Genomic DNA, 22,418 nt, shown 5'->3' with positions numbered 1-22,418 from the left:
TTATGTCCTAAATGGTAAATAAGTGATTAATATTTGGCCTAAGTAGTAGCCCATGGGATTTAAAATATAAAGATTAGTGCATTTAGTGTGAATAAATCAGGTTGGAAAAAAATTCTTCTTGAAAATCTTGGAAAATAGATGGTTTAGGGGGAAATCTGTTAAACACAGGTCAATTTTCTACCAGATAAAAAGGCATGTTTATAATTAATCTGATGGTGATAAAAAAGCTTTTAATTAGATTTCCAGCACAAAATGGGAAAGGATAGGTTTGGGGTCTGAAATACAGGAGAGTTCAGCCATCTGCTGCCAAGTAGCTCTTGCCAATATCTGATTTGCAAGTTAAATCATGCCAGCTGATGACATATGACATTTCTTTCTTCTTTAAATATCTTACTCAAAATGAGTCTGCTGCTCTGCCACATGGCTAAATGCTCTCGAATGCTGAGGTTGGACTTTCAGAAGTCATAGCAATTGCCATAATTGTCCTTAATAAACAAATCTAAGTAAAGAAACAGATCTGAGTTGCTGGTTCATAAGTTTTTGTCTTGCGATGTGATTTTGAGTTAGAGGAATTTGACCTTTGACATATTCACATTTGGAATCTACAAACTTAGAATATTATTCATATTTTTGAGGTGATGAGGCACAATAAACAAGAATCACCTTTCTAGGTTTGATCTATATCTGAGTAAAAAGGAAAGATAGTTTAGAGAAGTCAAAAAAAACCTATCTGAATCCACTGTTTCATCTCTAGCATGATATGTTTATCATCTGGAAAAAGAGGTGAGATTTACACCGCAGAAGCTCTCAAAAATTTAAACCATATGGAGTTCCTGTCATGGCGCAGCGGAAACAAACCCAACCAGGAACCATGAGGTTGCAGGTTCGAACCCTGGCCTCACTCAGTGGGTTAAGGATCCAGCATTGCCATAAACTATGGTGTGGGTCACAGTCAAGGCTCAGATCCCACATTGCTGTGGTGTAGGCCAGCAGCTACAGCTCCAATTAGACCCCTGGCCTGGAAACCTCCATATGCCTTGAGTGATGCCCTAAAAAGCAAAGAAAAAAAAAAAATTTTTAACATAAAAATACTGTAAAAAAAAGTCTCATTTCCTGTTGCCTAAAGCTGAAAATTTCTGTTTATTTTAAAGTTTTAGGCTTATTAATAGCTGTAGTTTTACCTTTAGAATTATTGATCAAAGCTTCCTTGAATTAAGGCCACGCATTTTTCCAAACTTTTCAATCACAAAGCCTCTGCAGAAATTTCCATAAACAATGTTAGCATCACCTAACTAAACCAACATATATGTATGCCAATAACTATAATGGAATATATGTGTATGTGTACTTGACAAGACACTGGTCTATATATTATAGTTAAAACCATGAATATAACTTGGTTTTGTGGAAAAGAAGGTGAATGCTCACTTCTGGAAGGAAAGCCAAAATCACTGACATATGAATTCCTGACAGAAAATGAACATCCTCAGCCAGTCATAACACAAATTTCTCTCCATATGATCCACATGTTCACCTGTAAGGCAAGGCTTGAGGGGACTGTATTGGAAACGATGAAGCCTACTGACCATAGATTTTTGTCCCAGTTGCTTGAACTCCCTATTCATCTGTAAATTTTTAACCATGACTATCTAACTCATAGCTAGTAATGGGTGTTTTCATTAGAAAAGACTTGGTCGCCTGGCATACTTGCAACACTTCTTCAGATTCTCACTGTGGGCTACATCATTACCAAATTAAATATCAACTTTTTCTTTTTATTATATTCATCCGATAGAAAGCAAAAACTTTATAGCTTCCCTAAACAAGGAAACATATCTTAAATATTCCATTACTCTTTGTGATTACAAGAGGATGTAAAAGTTACATAATTAGTGAATCAGGAAATATTTAGGTGGATGAATAGACATGACTAAAATAAAATGCTGGTGGAACATGAACACATTATGTTGTGTTTTCCTGGGAAGCCAAAGATGGTGCTTAGCAGTTGGGATTTTAGAGAAAATGACTGGCAGGACCACTGACCTATCTGAACATAAACTGGTTTAGAGTATCTTAGTCCTGGAAGCCCCTGCCTAGGTTAAGACTTAACCCTTCCATTGCTGGATTATGGCAAAAAATAGAAGTGGCTGAAGCAATAAGGGATAGGAGAAAACTTGAGGGACTTATGGAAGTTGCTATATAAAACCCATACAAAATCATTTTATAGTTTAACGAAGATAGGGCTATATGTTGTACAATGCTGAATGTTAGTCCTGGTCTATAGATTTGCTTCCAACATTCTCAACAGTGGATTTTTCTAACAATTAAGTTTTCAGAAAATGAACCCTCTTAGTTGTAAAGGATATGAGAAATCCTGAAGTTAACTCTAGCATGTCTCTTCATACCAGCAATATCAATAAAAGCACAGAAAAATTGTGTACTTATTCAAGGAGGAATGAATGGGGGAGGGGTGCACATGCACTGGTAATGTCAGGTAAAATTTGAGCACCCAAAAATTCCAAGTGTTTAATTATATAATCCAAACAGTTCAGCTTTACCGGACCTTGAACAAAAGTACTGTCACTTTAATAGTAAAGTTTTCTTTCCTGTGTTTTAACTCTCACCTTTATTCATAAATATTCCAGCTCCCTATCAGGTCCTACCTAGTATTCAGAATTCCTGAAGAATGTTTGTCCTATGCTTACGAAGCAGAATGCCCATTATGGAAGCCATATGGCACCTGCTCTGCTCTTACTGGCCTTCACTCTCCTACATTTTTATTCATCTGTATATATAACATTTCTTGAATGTGTCTTAGATGCTGCTACCGCTATTTTGAGGACACTGCTTTATAAGTTGTATGGTTTCTGCTGCTGCCTAACCAGGACTTTAGGTGCCAAATCCCTTCTGTGATGAGGAAGAAATGTCCCATTCCTTAACTCTGTGCAGTACTTTGTCACCAAGGCCACAAGGTATCACTACCTTCGCCCTGCCTTTCAAAGTTCTTCTAGCGACATTTGCTAACTGTTCCTCCTGAACACAAAGCAATTCTGGAAGGGCAGCGAACTGAATGGCCTACAGCAGGATGTGACTGAGGCTAGACCATGAGTGTCCATCCTCTTGCACATTATGACATACCTCAACAATGCGAGTTCAAATCCTTCTCAGGAGTGGATAATGCTGCTGAAGAAGAAATGGTTTTTCTCCATCCATAAGATCACATTATTTGAGGATCAGGTAGTCTAGAGCTTCCAGGAGCCATTTTGATACCACATGGACACAGTCTGAGAATAAACCTAAGAAGAGGCAAGCACAGTATGATTTAGAGTTCTGTCCTCCAACAGAGTAGCCATCAGCCACATGTGGCTTTTTACACCTGAATTCATTAAAATTAAATTTAAAAGTTCACTTCCTCCATTGCTATTATCCACACTTCCAGTGCTGAATAGTCACACAGGCTATCATACTGCACAGTTTAGATATAAAACATTTCTGTCATCACAGAGATTTTTTTTGGACAGCATCAAGGAAGAAAGAGAGCCCTAATGTCATCCTTTAAATCTCTGTATTCCCCCTTGCCTAAAGCTGCATCCACCTTAAATTCCATTTTGGTTTAAGGTAAAATAATGAAAACCTGTTTAACTTATATTTCTGACCTTTGAAAAATTTATGAACAGAAACTAACCTTCAGGCCTATGCCCCAGAGTCAGTCAGAAAACACATAACTTTCTCACATTTTCCCAATTTCTTACCACGACCTTTCCTGATAAGACTCAACCTCACCCTCTCCTTCAGAAAACACATACACACACACACACACACACACACACACGCTCACACATACACACACAAGAGAGAGATCAGGGACAGGGTTTGGTAGGTGTTACCACAAAGCCAGTCTCCACTGAGAAAGGTAAACAAAGCTACACATTAGAGCGGTGAAAACAGATTTTATTTAGTAAATACTGACAGAAGGGAAAGAGCTGAGCTCCATTCTGATTTGTGCAGTGGTGACTGGTATTTAAAGGCAGAATGAGGGTGTAGAAAAGGGAAGCAGGCAGGGACTCAATATTACCAAGGCTGCTCAGTATAAACGTGATTAGGGCCAGCCAGCTGCCTCTACTGCCTGGAATTTAATGAAGTCTGACTCTATCCTCCCAGAGTCTAGGAGATAGGGGTCCTCGCCTTCCTAATTGTTACATTCCAAAGGAATGTTTTTCAGATCCTTGAGAAAAACACTTCTGATTTATAGGAGATACACTTACATCTCAGAGAGAGGATTCACAACTGCAAGTTTTTTGTAGTAAATACTCCAAGAAGAGCTCAGGTGTTGGCTAGAATAAGCAGTAAATTCTTCTGACATCCCTAAGCTTTTCCAAACAAGAACTCCATAGAGGGCTGGGTTGTCCTAAAAGACAAGAGGCCTTAGGCTGCCAGAAGCCATGTTGAAGTTTGACCAGATTTCTTAGAGGAGGGGTTTAAAATCAAATGTTTGAGCTTACAGTACATTTTATTTTATTTTATTTTATTTTATTTATTTATTTATTTTTTGCTACACCTACAGCATGCAGAATTTCCTGGGCCAGGGATTGAACCTGTGCCACAGCTGTAACCAGAGACACAACAGTGAGAATGCCAGATCCTTAACCCACTGAGCCACAAGGGAACTCAAGCTAAGGGCTCTTTGCAGGTCTCACCACCTAGGTTTTTTTCGCAAATGCAGAGCCAAACATGAATTATGTAATTTAATCCACAAGAGAATCCTCTGATATAAACATCATTATCCCCATTTTATAGACAAGGGAATCAAAGTTCAAAGGACTTAAATCACTTGTCCAGGTCACACAGTAATAAGTTAAAAAGCATTGAAACCCAGATTTTTCTGACTAAAGATTGTGCTTTTCCTCACATCACCCACAACTTTGCCTCCCTACCAATCTCTAATTTTTCATACACATTTCAGTCACTGTTCTCACAGAAGTGTCCTTGCCCTTAAGTGTCAAAGCCCATAGATGTGAGTAGGGGAAAGACAAACAAACAAACAAATAAAAAAAACAAAACCCTCACAAAATGCCAGAAATGTTGTGATCAATAGGCAGCAGGTGTACAAAGAGAAAGTGTGCGACTCAAAACCATTGTCATCTCTGCAAATGGTCCCAAAGTTGCTGAAGGGGGAAATTTGATTATCTTTGCTTCCCCAGAAGACTGATAAATCAAATTTAGGCTGCTATTGTTCCAGATACAGCCTGAATCATCCATAGGATTTTAATCAGCAGCAGCATTAGGTAGCATATGGGAGCTATTTGGCAGAAAGGAGACTCCAACTGCCACTGGTACATCCTCCCAACATGAGAGGAAAATAATAATATGGAGTAATGGGACTTTCTTATCTACGGAAGGCTTCCCTCTGAGAAACTCTGCGGTTTACTGTACTACATTTTCACAACATCCTTTTCAGTGGGTGGGAAAACTACTTGACTATAATCCTGGATACTTACTGGCTGATTTCACCAACACTGTAATCTCTTTCATAGCTCCTTGTCTATCCCCATCACAAATCCTATCAATTGCTTCTGTTCTCTAATGATTAACTTTCGCCCATTCCTCCTCATTTATACATACTATCTTTATTCCTCTTTCTCACTGCTAATTTCTTCCTTTACTACCCTTATTTTATAGAAAGCCTAAATAGGAAATCAGGATTCATATGTGATCGAGTCTATAGCCCAATTATACCGTCCTACTAAACTACAGTGATGAGCAAATGTAGAGGTCACTTGTTTATTCTCTCCCTTAGAAACAAAAACATTATTGACTGTGTTCGTTTCAAGCTCCAAAGGCAAGTAACACATGGTCCTTTCCTCCAAACATGGAAAACAAACATAAATAGGCATTGACAATACGATGTGATACATCATCATCTTACTGAGCCCATTTTATTAATGTATAGGAAAAACAAAGAAGGTTAGCGGTGTGATCTCTATAGTGGCTGGTCCCCAGAGCTTTGAGGTCTGGTTCCAGAGCCAGACTCAGAAACCAAATATCAGGCTCCTTTTTATCTCCCTCTCCCTTCTCTTGACTGTTTCCAACATGTCTCAACCCCTACACACTCAGAAAGGTCGTGAAAGATATTAATTATCAGGGGTTGTTTTAACAATCTTACACACACCTGAGAATGTCACTGACTAAGCTTACCTGTTAATTCAGCGTTTTAAGTAACCTAGGAGTCAAACCTAAAGCTCTTGGCATACATATTTTCCAATAGCAGGAAATATGAAGAATGAACTACTGGTGCTGTTGGGATGTACAACAGGGTTTTTAAATAAAGTGTTAGGACCCTCTTGACATCCCTATATTTGTTCAAAAAGTGAATTCCAAAATGGTAGCTAGTAAACGCCATTTTTTAAGCCCTCAGGTAAGAGACAGACTTTATCAGATGACAGAGAGGAGGATGGTTGAAAAGAAAATTGGCCAGGAATGAAACATTCCTTCAGTGCTGGACCATGTCAGAAGATGTTATTTCCTTCCTCTGTCTCTAGACCTAGTTGCCCAACAAAAACTCAACAGCTAGGAGTGAAAGGAAGTGTTTCTTTATCATGATTTAGCCCTGAAAAAGAATGCCTAAAGTAACGGGTGCTTGTAAAAGAAAATCTACATTGACTTTGTTCAAGGGTGGGAACTTAGTAAAAGAGAATGTTTTCCTTCAGAATCAATAATGAAAAACAAACAAAAACTCTTCCATTAGCATCAATCCCTAGAAAGAATCAGGTAGCAGAACAATTCTGGGTGTCTCAGATAAAGCCTGAAAATGACTCCAATTATTTGGGATTCTAAGAGGAGTGGTAATGTTGAGGTTTTATGTTCAACATAAAAATTAAGCAGTAAATGGGCTCAGGGTAAGACTGTAACATAACCCATTAGGTTTTTTAAGTATATTGAAGATACAACTTTTTTTTCTCTTCCTCTTTGCATAAACACACTACCTAGGACAATATAGATGCTAATAAATGTCTGTTGCATGCATGAATGAATAAACAAATGAATGTTTTCAAATGCTCCAAAACATGATTAAAAATCACTTGCTTAAATAATTACAAAGGTAAAAAAATTTATATTCAAAAGCCATATGCAAGGAACTAATGTAAAAACTTCACACAAAAAGTCCCAAATCCACATAGCAACGTCCCAACAAGTTCATTAATCTTGATAGGCACTGACAAGAGTTTTTACAAAATTGATACAGATTAGATTAAGTGGCTGATTCAACAAATACCCTCCCCAAAACATCACTCTCTTCACATGATGGAATTTTTTTCTTGCTTACATAAAAGTCCAATGGCAGACTTTTTTTTTTTTTTTTTTTTTTGGCTTTTTAGGGCCCTACCTGTGGTATATGCAAGTGCCCAGGCTAGAGGTAGAACTGGAGCTACAGCTGCTGGTCTATGCCACAGCCACACCAATGCCAGATCCAAACCACATCTGCAACCTACACCAGAGCTCATGGCAATGCCGGATCCTTAACCCACTGAGCGAGGCCAGGGATCAAACAACATTCTCGTGCATACTAGTGAGGTTCATAACCCACTGAACCACAATAGGAACTCCCAAATGGCAGACTCTTATGAGTGGAATTCAGGGGCAAGGAGACCTGCACCATGAGGTTATTCAAAGACTCTACTCTTTTTAATTATTGGTTCTTCCATCCCCTAGCACCTTAAAAGTTCTCCACTGGATTCCCCACATTTAGTCAGTAGATGATGGAAGAAAGAAAACTTGTGGTCAATGGTATGGGAGGTTTTGTGGTCCTAGCATGGAGATGGACACATCACCTCTACCCACACTCCACTGGCCAGAACTCAGTATTTGACTTTTAAGTTAGAAAGGCTGAAAAGTTTCATTATAATAAATATATAATAGGCATGGTCAGTTTTTAAGCAAAAAAATGACAGAGATGAAAGTTCAGGGGAATTACATTGACCATGCTGAACAGAAGAACCTAGCGAGGGGATAAGCTAGACAGGGAGACCTGTTAAAAAGCTACTGCAGTACTCTGGGCAGGGAATGATGAGGCCCAGACCAAGAAAAGAGAAAGAGTGACAAGTAAATGATAAATATGGGGATACACTGACTGATTTGATGAGTGAGTAGGAAAAAAAAAAAAAACCAAGGGATAGTCTTAGGCTTTATATAAATACATAAATACAGATATTTATATTTGGATGATCTTTCAGTTAACTGATGCATGCTATGTCGGTTTGTTCACTTTTCCCCACAGGGATTAGGAAAACAAAAGTTTAGATGTGAAGAAAAGTGAATAGTGTCTGTGGAAAATCAGGGAACTAACATGGAATCAAGGAAAACAAGTGAAAAAAATGTTTTAGGATTCTGTATATCACACTGAGGGTTTTGAAGTCAATGCGTGACAGCAAATTAAGTGTCAAAAGAGGAAAAATTACATCCAAAACATTTCCTCATATTTGTTATGTTGCTATTTGCCACAACTGTCAAACATTCAGCTGCAAATAAAATGTTTGAATAAATAACTCCATTTTTGAATATGGCAACTACTTTACACTACATGTTTTTGATGATTCTGTAAAAGTGTTATTTTTAGTGCTTAGATGAGAAAATTTGCACCTGGGGAAGCTAACTGGTAACTAATCAGTGTGACAAATGATCTAATGGAAACTATCTTTTAATCACAGTTTTGGCATGCATTATAGAAATTAAGTAAAGCTCAGTAGGTTTAAATAAGTGTAAAATACCTAATGTAAGATCAATTTTATTAGACAAAGAAGGGTGCCATTAATCCCTGGTAAAATAAGTATCTAGTTTTTGAAGAATTCCTGCAGTCTTTCTGCAATTTTTGAGAGAGATGGACACAGAAGAAGGACTGGGCATACAGCGATCCCATTGGTGGTAATAAGAGCCAGAGTGAGAAATTGATTGTGAATCATCACTTCAGTCTCCTCACACAGGTCAGCCCCTCCACTTGAGTTACACCTGAGTCAGATTACCAGAGAATTCCAGAATGTTCTCCCTGTAGTGGACCAGTCAAGGTAAAACAAAAAAGATTTTTCTTGGGAACTTCTACAAATTTTACGGTTTTTTTGGTTTTTGGTTGTTGTTTTTTTTTTTTTTTTTTTTGATAGGAAAAACAAATTCACACATAAACCTCCATTGTTCAAAGCAAAATTCACAGAGATACTTTCAGGCATCTATGTTGTCTCTAGGCAACAGGAACATTTTAAATAAAATTTTCATTAATTTCTCAACAGTTATATAGTAATCTACATGAGCAAGTAGTCTATCAAAAATGAATTTTTTTATTATACATATTCAATCAGAAGAATTTTAAATGTTTAAGCACACACACTTAATATACTCTCAGTCACAGGAATAGGTTTGGAGAGCAAGACAGAGCAAAACAGACCCTAAACAAGAATATGTAATTTACACCAAAGAACAGTAAGCTACTATGAACTAAACATTCTCCATTTAATCCTTCCATATACAAGTGAAGTCCTAACATGACTCCAAGTTGAAGAAATTGAGGCACAAGGTTGGAAAGTAACTTAAGTAATCACACAGTTTGAAAGTAGCAAAGTAAATGTAGGGCTGGACTGAATGCAAGGTCTACCCTCTTAACCATTTGATTGGAGCAAGAGCACAGAGTATTTCACCATCAGAAGTGACTTGAGTGGGTTGTGGGTAGATGGCAGGATGTGGCAGGAAAAAAAAAAAACCCATAAGACATGAAGCAGAAATGATAAGTACAGATCATAGAGATCAGGCCATCAAGAAACCTGGACTAAGGAAAACTATAAATCTATTGCTAGTGATTCCAATAAAAATGGTGATAGTCATAAGACTCTGGATTTGCATGATAAATGCAAAAGGGTAATAAATAAATCAGAGTTGTAGCCTCAGCCATCTATTTCTTTCTTACAAAAAATAAATACCATTCAAGATCTCTCCTTTGACAGAGACTGGGAAATAAAGATTTGTTTAGATGTAATTAATATTGGTCATCTCTCCTGAATGGTTGCTTAGGTGCCAAAGAATTCTATATACATTCTGTTCTCAGAGGTTTCTGCCAAATATCATCCTCACATTACTGAGTGAGTGTTGTTTCCTAGGTAAAATTCTCCGATACATTCTCAAGATCTACCAGGGTACAGCCTATTCCACAACAACAATGTTTCTATGAGACCAATTAGCCCATATTTTCTCTTGATAAACATAAACATATTTCATAACCTTACACACATACTCAAAAAATACTGGCACTATTTATCAGAGTGCCAATCACGCATGCACGTTACAACTTTTAATGAAGTAACTGATTTTTATTTCAGAGAACTAGAGAATAGGTCATTGAGAACTGTCACAAGCATTTGGCATATCAAACACTTTATAAATGCATACATCCTTTTTACACTTTCTTAGAATGGATGGATGGATAGGTAAGATGATAGATAATTATGATAAAGACAATGAGTAGATAAGTAGATACATAGACCCAAAGTGCCCTAGTTTAGATTATTTAAGAATCAGATCTTAACATGGAGATGAGCATGAAGAAAATTATCGAAGAGTGCATTTAGGATCAAAACCTTTGGAAGTAGGGGGAAGGAAGCAGTATTGAGAAGGGGGAGAAGCAGAGCAAAGATGGTGGTATAATGAAGGCCACAGGCGACCACACATCACAGGACTGGGATAACCATTGAGAACTGTGCCAAATTGACAAAAGGGACCTTCCTATGCCCATGTTTGATTAGTCATTGAATATAAGTTGCCTCTGGAGGGTGTGACCAAGAGCAAATTGTTTTCTATGTCTGTGAGTGTATTTCTGTTTTGCAAATAATTTCATCTGTATCGTGTTTTAAATTACACAAATAAGTGAAATTATGACATTTGTCTTTGTCTAACTTACTTCATCTAATATGATAATTTCTAGGTCCACCCACATTATTGAAAATGATATTATTTCATTTTTATGGCTGTGTAATATTCCATTGTATGTATATATATATATATATATATAAGATTATTTATTCTTAAATAATCTAGGTGCTACATCTTCTTTACTCACTCACCTGTCAATGGACATTTAGGTGGCTTCCATGTCTTAGCTATTATAAATAATGCTACTATGAATGTTAAGGTACATGTATCTTTTTGAATTATAGCTTTGTCTGGGTATAGGCCCAGGAGTGGGACTGCTGGATCAGATGGCAGTTCCATTTTTGACTTTTTGAGGAATCTCCATAGAGTTTTCCATAGTGTCTGCAACAATTTACATTCACACTAACAGTGTAAGAGGGTTCTCTTTTATCCATACCCTCTCCAGCATTTGTTACTGGCTTTTTAACGATGGCCATTCTGATCTGTGTGAGGTAGTACCTCATTGTAGTTTTGTTGCAGTTCTCTAATTAGTAGCAATGATGAACATCTTATCATGTGCCTACTGGCCATCTGTATGTCTTCCTTGGAGAAATGTCTATTTAGGTATTTTGCCCATTTTTTGACTGGGTTGTCTTTGTTTTTTGTTGTTGTTATTGAGCTGTATGATCTGTTTATATATTTTGGAAATTAAGCTCTTATTGGTCACATAATTTGCAAATATTTTCCCAGTCTGTAAGTTGTTTTTGTTTTTATGATTTCCTCTGCTATACAAAGGCTTGTAAGTTTGCTTAGGTCTCATTTGTTTATTTATGGTTTTATTTTATTGCCTTGGGAAATAGCCAAAGAAAACATTGATATGAGTTATGTCAAAGAATGTTTGCCTATGTTCTCTTCTAGGGGTTTATGATATGTTTTATGTTTACATCTTTAAGCCATTTTGAGTTTATTTTTGTATATGGTGTGAGTATGTGTTCTAACTTCATTGATTTGTAGGCACCTGTCCAACTTTCCCAACACTACTTGCTAAAAAAAAACCTATCTTTTCCTCATTGTATATTCTTGCTCCTTTTATCAATGATTAATTGTCCACAGGCACAAGGGTTTATTTCTGGGCTCTCTCTTCTGCTCCATTGATCTATGTCTGTTTTTGTGACAAAATCACACTATTTTGATTACTGTACCTCTGTAATATTGTCTAAAGTCTGGGAACGTTATGCCTTCTGCTCTGTTCCTTTTACTCAGATCTGCCAGGGTACAGCCTATTCCACAACAACACATGTTTCTATGAGACCTGATTTTATATCTTTACTGTATATACACCTTTACTGGTGAGCCTTATCATTTGTGGAATTTTTGTTTCCTGTTGCTGTCTTTTCTTTTCTGCCTAGAGAAGTTCCTTTAGTATTTGTTGTAAGCCTGGTTTAGTGTTGCTGAATTCTCTTAGCTTCTGCTTCTCTGTGAAGCTTTTGCTTTCTCCTTCAAATCTGAATGAGAGCCTGGCTGGGTAAAGTAATCTTGGTTGGAGGTTTTTCCTTTCATCATGTTAAGTGTATCATGCCACTCCCTCTGGCCTGCAGAGTTTCTGCTGAAAAATCTGCCAATAACCTTATTGGGGTTCCCTTGTATGTTATTTGTTTCTTTTCTCTAGCTGCTTTCAAAATTTTCTGTCTTTAATTTTGGTCAGTTTGATTGTGTCTCAGGGTATTACTCCTTGGGTTTATTTTATATGGTACTCATTGTGCTTCCTGGATTTGAGTGAGGGGTTCCTTTCCCATCCTAGGGAAGTTTTTGGCTACTATCTTTTCGAATATTTTTTCTGTCCCCTTCTCTCTCTCTTCTCCTTCTGGCACCCCTATAATATGGATGTTGGTGCATTTAACATTGTCCCAGAGTTCTCTGAACCTGTCTTCATTTGTTTTCAACCTTTTTTCTCTTTACTCTTCTGCATCTGTAATTTCCACTAATTTGTCCTCCACCTCGCTTATTCATTCTTCTGCCTCCTGGATTCTGCTCTTAGCTTCTTCTAGTGAATTTTCTATTTCAGTTATTGTATTTTGCATCTCTTCTTGTTTAAGTTTCATATCTTGTATCTCTTTGCTCAGTGTTTCCTGTAAGTTATCCATCTTTGCCTCCAGTTTATTCCCAATGTCTTGCATCATTTTCAGCACCAACAATCTAAAGTCTTTTTCCTGGAGGCTAAGAATCACTTCATCGCTTAGCTGATTTTCTGGGGGTTTTTCTTTCTCCCTCATCTGAGTTATAGTTCTCTGTCTTTTCACTTTTATAGGTTTTTGGTGTGGTGACATTTTTAGAGATAACTCTCTTACTTCTGGTGTCTGCCCCCCTTGTGGCTTAAGTCAGTAGGGGGGCTTGCTGTAGGCTTCCTGATGGGAGGGACTGATGCCTGCCCACTAGTAGGTAGAGCTGATTCTAATCCCTCTGGTGGGTGGGGCTTAGTCTCTGGATGGGATTAGAGGCAGCTGTGTGCCTGAGGGGTCTTTAGGTAGCCTGTTTACTGAGGGATGGGGCTGTGATCCCACCTGGATTGTTGTTTGCCCTGGGGCTTCTCAGCAGCTGACTGACAGGTGGGGCCAGAATTTCCCAAAATGGCCACTTCCAGAGAAAGGCAGCTGCTGAATATTCCCAAGAGCTTTTCCTTCAATGTCCTTCCCTCACAACAAGCCATGTTCACCCCTGTTTTCCCAGGATGTCCTCCAAGAACTGCAGTCAGGTTTGACCCAGATTCCTATGAAGATCTTGCTCTGCCCTGGGACCCAGTGCATGTGAAAGTCCATGTGCACCTTTTAAGAATGGGGTCTCCATTTCCCCCAGTCCTGTGGAGCTCCTGCACACAAGCCCCACTGGACTTCAATGCCAGATGCTCCAGGGGCTCTTTCTCCCAGTGCCAGATTCCCCGCACATGAGGCTTTGATGTGGAGCTCAGAACTCTCACTCGTGTAGGTGAGTCTCTGTGAACCAGTTAGTTTTCAGTCTGTGGAGCTTCACACCTGGGAGGTATGGGGTTGTTTATATCATGAAATCGCCCCTCCTACCTCTTGATGTGGCCTCCTCTTTTTCTTCTGGAGTAGGGTATCTTTTTTAAGGTTTCCAGTCCATTTGGGTGGAGATTGCTCAGTCTTCAGTTGTGAATTTTGTTGTTTTTAGAAGAGAAGTTGAGCTCCAGTCCTTCTATTCTGCCATCTTAATCCTGTCTCCTTGTTGAGAATTTTTATATCTCTATTCAGCAAATGTACTGGCCTGTAATTTTTTCTTTTTTTTTTTTTTTTGGTAATATCTTTGTATGGTTTTGGTATCAGAGTGATAGTAGCTTCACAGAATGACTTTAAGAATATTCTTTCCTCTTCATTCCTTTGGAAGAGTTTTAGAAGGATCAGTATAAGTTTTTCTTTGTATTCTTCATATAAATTTACCAGTAAAGACATCTGCCCCCAAACTTTTGTTTGCAGGGAGTTTTATAATTATAGATACCATTTCACTCCCAATGATAAGTCTGTTCAAATTATTTTTTTCATTCAGTTTTGGTGCTGTATGTTTCTAGAAAGCTTTTCATTACCTCTAGGCTGACCAATTTGTTGGCATAGTAATCTCTCATAGTTTTTTGTATTCCTACAGTAACAGTTGTTATTTCTCCTCCTTCAATTATTATTTTCTTTGGGTCTTCTCTATTTTCTTCATGGTGAGCCTGGCCAGAGGTCTATTTTGTTTACGCTTTCAAAGACCAGCTCTCAGTTTTGCTGATTTTTTTCTTTTGTTTTTTAATCTTTATTTTATTTATCTTTCTTGCTGATCTTTACCGTTTCCTTCCTTCTGCTGACTTTAGGTTTTGTTTGTTCTTTTTTTGTAATTCTTTTAGGTGGTAGGTTAGGTTTTTTTATTTAAAATTTTTTCTTATTTTTTGAGGAAGGTCTATATTACTCTAAACCTCCCCTCTAAGGACTGCTTTTGCAGCATACCACAGATTTTGTATGGTTGTATTTTCATTATCATTTGTCTAAGGATTTTTTTTTTAATATCCTCTTTGATTTCACCATTGATCCATTGGTCTTTTAGTAGCATGGTGTTTACTCTCCATGTAATCACTTTTCCTTGTTTATCTTTCTCTTGTTGATTTCAAGTTTCATGCCACTGAGTCAGAAAAGATGCTCCTTTTATATTTAGAGTAGATCTTTCAATATTTCTTTTAGGATAGGTTTGATATTGCTGTATTCTTTTTTTTTTTTTTTTTTTTGACTTTTTGCTCTTTCTTGGGCCGCTCCCGCGGCATATGGAGGTTCCCAGGCTAGGGGTCAAATTGGAGCTGTAGCCACTGGCCTACGCCAGAGCCACAGCAACGCGGGATCCGAGCCGCGTCTGTGACCTACACCACAGCTCACGGCAACGCCGGATCGTTAACCCACTGAGCAAGGGCAGGGACCGAACCCGCAACCTCATGGTTCCTAGTCGGATTCGTTAACCACTGCACCACGACGGGAACTCCTGCTGTATTCTTTTAGATTTTGCTTCTCTGAGAAATTCTTTATCTCCCCTTCTATTATAAAGGATAATCTTGCTGGCTAGAGTATCCTAGGTTGCAAATATTCCCCTTTTAGGATTTGAATATATCTTGCCACTCCCTTCTGACCTGTAATGTTTCTGAAGAAACACTGAGAGCCTTATAAGGGTTCCCTTATAATTAATTCTTTGTTTTTCCCTTGCTGCCTTTAGAATCCTCTATCTTTAACTTTTTCCATTTTAATTATGCTATCTCTTGCTGTGGGCCTGTTGGGATTTATCTTGTTTGGGACCTACTGTGCATCCTATACCTGAATATCTGTTTCCTTCTTTAGGTTTGGGAAGTTATCAGCCATAATTTCTTCAAATGCATATCTGATTCCCTTTTCTTTCTTCTCCTGGGATCACTATTATACATAGATTAGGATACTTTAAATTATCATATAGGTCTCACATATCACTTTCATTTTTTTACTTTTGTATCTACTGTTGTGAATAGGTGACTTCATTATTCCATCTTCCAGATGGTGACTTCCATTCTTCCAGATCAATTTGTTCTGCATCATTCAGTTTGGTATTTACTGCCTTTAGCTCAGTTTTTATCTTGACAAATGAGTTTTCTAATCTTAACTGGCTCTTCATTTCAGTTTTTAATTCCTTTTTATACGAATCTGCACTTCTATTGATAGACTTTCTTAAGTCCTTCAGCATTTTTATTGCCTCTTTTTTGAACTTGGGACCTAGTGGACTAGAGATGTCTGCTCCATTCTTTGTTCTTCAGGGGAATTCTCTTGATCTATTAGTTGGGAGTGTTTCCTCTGCTTTTTAAATTTACTTATATTTCTCTGACTCCATAGGCATAGGCAGAACCATTACTTACTGTGGTCTTGAAGGGCTGTTTTTGTGCAGGACCATCCCTTTGTAGCCTATGTGAATCTCATCTTTTTGATATGAGGGTTGTTTTAGGATGGATGCCTGCTATGTTTTTTCTCAGTGTGTGCTGGCCACTATCCTCCTTACATGGGGTATGATCAGTGTTGTGGTGATCAGAGTCTGCACTGGATGTTGATCAGGGCTTCTTCTTTGCTTTGTGGTTGTCACAGCCGTGTCTGAGGCAGGGTCTGCTCTCTAATTGTTGGAGAAGTGCTCAGATCCATTTCTGAGTCATGCTGTGAGGTACACAGGATTGGAATGCTTTTGCTAGGAGAGGAGCCACTGAGTATTCCTCTGCAGGAGCTATCCCCTGGGAGGTGTGCTCTGTGATGTTGTCTACCACCCATTGTGTGCATGCACAGAGTAAACTATTGTTAGTACTGCCTTCTGCTCTGTCTCAACCATGGGAATGTAGGCAATCAGCCCAGTTGTCCCTCAGGCACTATGTTCACAAAGCCACCAGGATAGATTTGTTGGCACAGATCTGCTTTAGTCAGACACCAGGACCACTGTAGTAGTGTACCTGGACCCAATGTAGGAGCTGCAGAATCAGCCAGACCCCAGCCCTGCATCTGTTTGCACACCCACAAAAGCCCACAGCTGCTAATGCTGGGTCAACCCCTACCACATGAGCACCAGTAATCTGTGAAGATATCCTATAGGAACTAAGCTTACAAAGACACTTGCAGAATGCAAATCTTAGGAGTATCACAGCTGCTAACAGATGGCTCAGATTTCATCAAAGCCCATATACCAACCCATCCCAAGTACCTGCAACAGCTCTGGGATGAGAAAGCCAGTGCTGGGAGTGGAGAGAGCATATACTTAATGGGAATAGAGTAAGCTCATGACTGACCCTCAGGGCATCTGCTCCAGCAACTTTGTACCCACCCCTAACAGGGTGGTGGGCTGGCCACTGATCAGAGGAGTAGCCCTGACTCATACATGACTCTAATCCTAGTCCCTATATTCTCAGCCCCACATCCTACCAAGGTGATACCTGCCTGCATAGCCTGGGGATCAAAGTGTCTCATGATCACATCAGATCCAGCATTCCCACCAAAGCCATGGGGTACATGTAGACAGTATAGTGATGCTCCCATACAAGGTATGGTTCCTTTGTGAAAGAAACAAGTAAATGTTTCACCTAGTTTCACAGAGACAGAGAAAGTTAAGCAAACTGAAAAGGCAGAGGAATTTGTTTCAACTGAAAGACCAAGAGAAAACCCCTGGAAAAACAACTAATGAACATAAATAATTTTCAAGATAAAGAGTTCGTAGCATTAGTAATAAGAATGCTAACTAAACCGGGACAAGAATGGATGAACATAGTGAAAATTTTAACAAATAAATTAAAAACATTTAAAAAAGAACCAGTCAGAACTGAAGAATAAAGTAATTGAAATGGAAAGCACACTAGAATGAATTAACAGCAGACTAAGAGATCCAGTAAAAATGCAAAAGTTACCTGGAAGACAGAATAATGGAAATCACTCAAACAGAAGCACACACACACAAAAAAATTTAAAGAAGAGAACAAGGGGCCTATGAGACATCAGGCATATCAACATTCACATTATAAGGGACCCAGAAAGAGAAGAGAAAGGGGCCTATGAGACAACAGCAAGTGTATCAACATTCATATTATAAAGGATCCAGAAAGAGAAGAGAAAGAGAAAGAAATAGAAAATGTATCTGATAAAATTATGGCTGAAAACACACTAAACTTGAATATGGAAACTGGTAACCAGGTACAGAAGGCACAGAAGGTTGTGAACAGTATGAACCCACAAGAGACTATCACTGAGACACATCATAATTAAAACTGAAAATTTAAAGATATGGAATTCTCAAGGCAGCAAGAAAAAAATAAAGAGTCATATACAAGGGAACAACCACAAAGCTATCTGCTGATTTATAGGCAATAACTGTGCAGGTCAAAAGAGAGTTGAAAGATATATTCAAAGTCTTAAAAGGGAAAAAGCTACAATCTAGGATATTCTACCCTGCAAGATTATCTTTTAGAATTAAAACAGAGACAAAGAACTTCTCAGACAAGCAAAAACTAAGAGTTCATCACCAATACCAAATTAATACCCACAAAAAATGTTAAAGTTCTTTCCTAATTGGAAAGGAAAGGTCTCTAACAAAAAGTATCTATAGGAGATAAAATTACCAGTAGTAAAGCCAAATATATAGTGAGGCCAAGTATCACACACTTAAATAAACTGTAAAGATTGAAAGACAAAAACTCTAAATGTAACTAATATAATTAGTAAAGGCATGAACATGAAGATGTTAAATATGACATCAAGATTTTACATCAAAGAGAACATAAAATGTAGTTCTTTTAGAATGAGTTTTCACTTAATTGACTGCCAGATATAGATATAGCAGATATAGATCAACAAATATAAACCCTATGGTAACCACAAATCAAAAACCTACAATAAATACACAAAAACTAGAAAGTATCACAAGCATACTACTAAATAAAATCATCAATCATAAAGCAAGAATCAAAGAGGAAAAAACAGAGAACTACAAAAACACCCAGAAAATGAGTAATAAAATGGCAATAAGTACATACTGATCAAGAATTACTTTACATGTCAATGAACTAAACGCTTGAATCAAAAGACATAGAGTGGCTAAATGTTAAAAGAAAAAAAATCAAGACCTATCTATATGCTGCTTACAAGACACTCACTTCAGAGCTAAAGACACACACAAAATGAAAATGAGGGACTGGAAAAAGAAATTTCATGCAAATGGAAATGACAAAAAAGTGGAGCAGCAATACTCATATCAGACAAAATAGACTTTAAAACAAAGAGTATAACAAAAGACAAATAAGGGCATTATATAATGATAAAGGGACCAATACAAGAGGATATTACACTCATTAACATATATACATCTAATATTGGAGTAACTAAATACATAAAGCAAATATTAACACATATAAAGGGAGAAATTAACAATAATACAATAATAGTATAGGACATTAACACCACACTTACATCAATGGACAGACCATTCGGACAGAAAATCAGGAAGTTCCTGTGTGGTGCAGCAGGTTAAGGATCTGAGGTTGCCACAGGTGTGGCATAGGTTGCGACTACAGCACATTTTCAATCCCTGGCCTGGAAAATGCCACATGTCACAGAGGAGGGGTAAATCAATATGGACACAGTGGTGTTAAATGACACATTAGGCCAGTTTAACTTAACAGATGTTTATAGGACATTTCATCTAAAAATAGCAGAATACATATTCTTTTCAAGTGCATACCAAACACTCTCCAGGATAGATCACATACTAGACCAGAAAAACAAGTCTCAACAAATTTAAGAGGATAACTAAGGAGTTGAAAGAACTATACACTGAACACTATAAAACATTCATGAAGGAAATTAAAGATGATAAAAAGAAAAGATATCCCATGTTCGTGTATTGGAATAATTAATATTGTTAAAACAGTCATGCTACACAGAGCAAACTAAAGTTTCAGTGCAGGAGTTCCCATTGTGGTGCAGTGGAAACAAATCTGACTAGTATCCATGAGGATGCAGGCTCAACCCCAGCCAAACTAAGTGGGTCGGGGATCTGGCTTTGCTGTGAGCTGTGGTGTAGGTTGCAGAGGTGGCTCGGATCCCATGTTGCTGTGGCTATGGCTGTGCCCAGCACTGTAGCTCTAATTCGACCTCTAGCCTGGGAACCTCCATATGCCACAAGCATATCCCTAAAAAGCAAAAAATAATAAAAAAATAAAAATAAAAATTCAGTGCAATGTCTATCAAAACACCCATAACAATGCTTGGTCACAGAATTAGACCAAGCATTCCTAAAATTTATATGGAGCCATAAAAGACCCCAAATCATCAAAACAATCTTGAGAAAAATGAAGGAAGCCAGAGCTATCATATTCCCTGAATTCAGACTATACTATAAAGCTACAGTAATCTAAATGGTATGGTACTGGCACAAAAACAGAAATATAGATCAATGGAACAGGAACGAAAGCCCAGAAATAAACACATACACATATGGTCAATTAACCTATGACAAAGGAGACAAGAGTATACAATGGAAAAAAGACAGGCTCTTCAATAAGTGGTGCTGGGAAAAACCAACAGCTACATATAAAGAATAAAATTAGAACATTATCATTTTACACAAAAATAAAATCAAAATGGAGTAAAAACCTAACTGTGAGACCAGAAAACATAAAACTCCTGGAAGAGAACATTGGTAAAACACTTCTTGAAATAAGCCATAATGGTTTTTGTTTTTGTTTTTGTTTTGGATATGTCTTCTAAGGCAAAAGAAATAAAAGCAAAAATAAACAAATGACACCTAATTAAACTTAAAAGCTTATGCACAGCAAAGGAAATCATGAATAAAATGAAAAGACAACTAACTGAATGGGAGAAAGTATTTGTAAATTACTGATGAAGATTAACACCAAAAATATATAAACAGTTCATACAACTCAATATAAAAAAAAAATGATTTAAAAATGGGAAGAAAAACCTGAATAGACATTTTTCCAAAGAAAGCACACAGATATCAATAGGCACATTAAAAGATACTCAACATCATTAATCATCAAGAAAATGTATATCAAAACCACAATGAGATATCATGTCACATCTTTCCAAATGGCTATCATCAAAGACTACAATAACAAATGTTGGCAAAGATGTGGAGAAAAGAGAACTTTAGTACATTGTTGGTGGAAGTGTAAATTGGTGTAGCCTCATTAGAAAACCACATGGAGTTTCCTCAAAGAACTAAAACTAGAACTACCATATGATCCACAATTCCACTCCTCATTAAATAGCCAAAGAAAACAAAAACACCATTTTGTAAAGATACATAAACCCCAATGTTCATAGCAGCATTCACAATAGTCAAATATGGAAGTAACCTAAATGTCCATCAGAGATTGATAAAGAAGATGTGGTCTCTCTCTCTCCCTCTTGCTCTCTGCCCTCAACCTGCCACACACACAATGGAATATTACTCAGTCATAAAGAAATAATGAACTTCTGCCATTTGCAACAACATGGATGAACCTAGAGGGTATTATTATTAATAAAATAAGTTAGACAAAGATAAATGACCTATGTAGTCAATTATATGTCCAATCTAAAAAATAAAACAAATGAACAACAACAACAACAACAAAGACAAAAAGACAAAAAAAAAAAAAAAAAACAAAAAAAGGAGTTCCCGTCGTGGCGCAGTGGTTAACGAATCCGACTAGGAACCATGAGGTTGCGGGTTCGGTCCCTGCCCTTGCTCAGTGGGTTGACGATCCGGCGTTGCCGTGAGCTGTGGTGTAGGTTGCAGACGTGGCTCGGATCCCGCGTTGCTGTGGCTCTGGCGTAGGCTGGTGGCTACAGCTCCGATTCAGCCCCTAGCCTGGGAACCTCCATATGCCGCAGGAGCGGCCCAAGAAATAGCAACAACAACAACAACAACAACAAAGACAAAAAGACAAAAAAAAAAAAAAAAACAAATGAATATACCAAGATAAAAACAGAATCACAGATGTAGAGAACAAACTAGTGCTTATCAGTGGGGAGAAGGAAGAGGAGCAAGATGATGGTAAGGGATTAAGAGATCCAACTATCATGAATAAAATAAATAAACAAGAAAGGTATATTGTTTAGCACAGTAAAATATAGTGATTATTTTGTAATAAATTTAAGTGGAATATAATATATAAAAATATTGAATCACTATGTTGTACACCTAAAACTAATATAATATTGTAAATCAACTATATTTCAATTTTTTTAATGAAGTAATAGAAGTAGGCAAAAAAGAATTTCCCCTCGTGGCTCAGCAGTTAACAAACCTGACTGGCATCCATGAGGATGCAGGTTCAATTCCCTGGCCTCGCTCAGTGGGTTAAGGATCCGGCGTTGCCATGAGCTGTGGTGTAGGTTGCAGACACAGCTCGGATCCTATGTTGCTGTGGCTCTGGTGTAGGCTGGTGGCTATAGCTCCAGTTGGACCCCCAGCCTGGGAACCCCAATATGCCATGGGTGCAG

General features: G+C 37.8%; 1 long non-coding RNA gene across 4 annotated transcripts in view; it reads right to left on the bottom strand.

The window, feature by feature from the left end:
* The window catches only part of LOC102158095 (uncharacterized), an 899,417-nt gene that overhangs the window by 437,235 nt on the left and 439,764 nt on the right, over nt 1-22,418 (bottom strand). For 3 of the 4 annotated variants that reach the window (XR_014824905.1, XR_014824906.1, XR_014824907.1), the window contains one exon: nt 3,139-3,296. This is a non-coding gene — a long non-coding RNA (uncharacterized LOC102158095). Of the gene's footprint in view, nt 1-935; nt 3,297-22,418 lie in introns of all 4 variants that reach the window. The other variant, XR_014824908.1, reaches the window with a different exon arrangement.

The sequence above is a fragment of the Sus scrofa genome, chromosome 13 (assembly GCF_054392235.1).
Source record: "Sus scrofa isolate SSC_HxYL_T2T_F1_AM1 chromosome 13, Sscrofa_HxYL_maternal_Yorkshire_Landrace_v2.0, whole genome shotgun sequence".
Classification (NCBI taxonomy): Eukaryota; Metazoa; Chordata; class Mammalia; order Artiodactyla; family Suidae; genus Sus; species Sus scrofa.
Note: the sequence above shows the minus strand (reverse complement) of the source record. Positions and strands in the feature narration are given on the sequence as shown.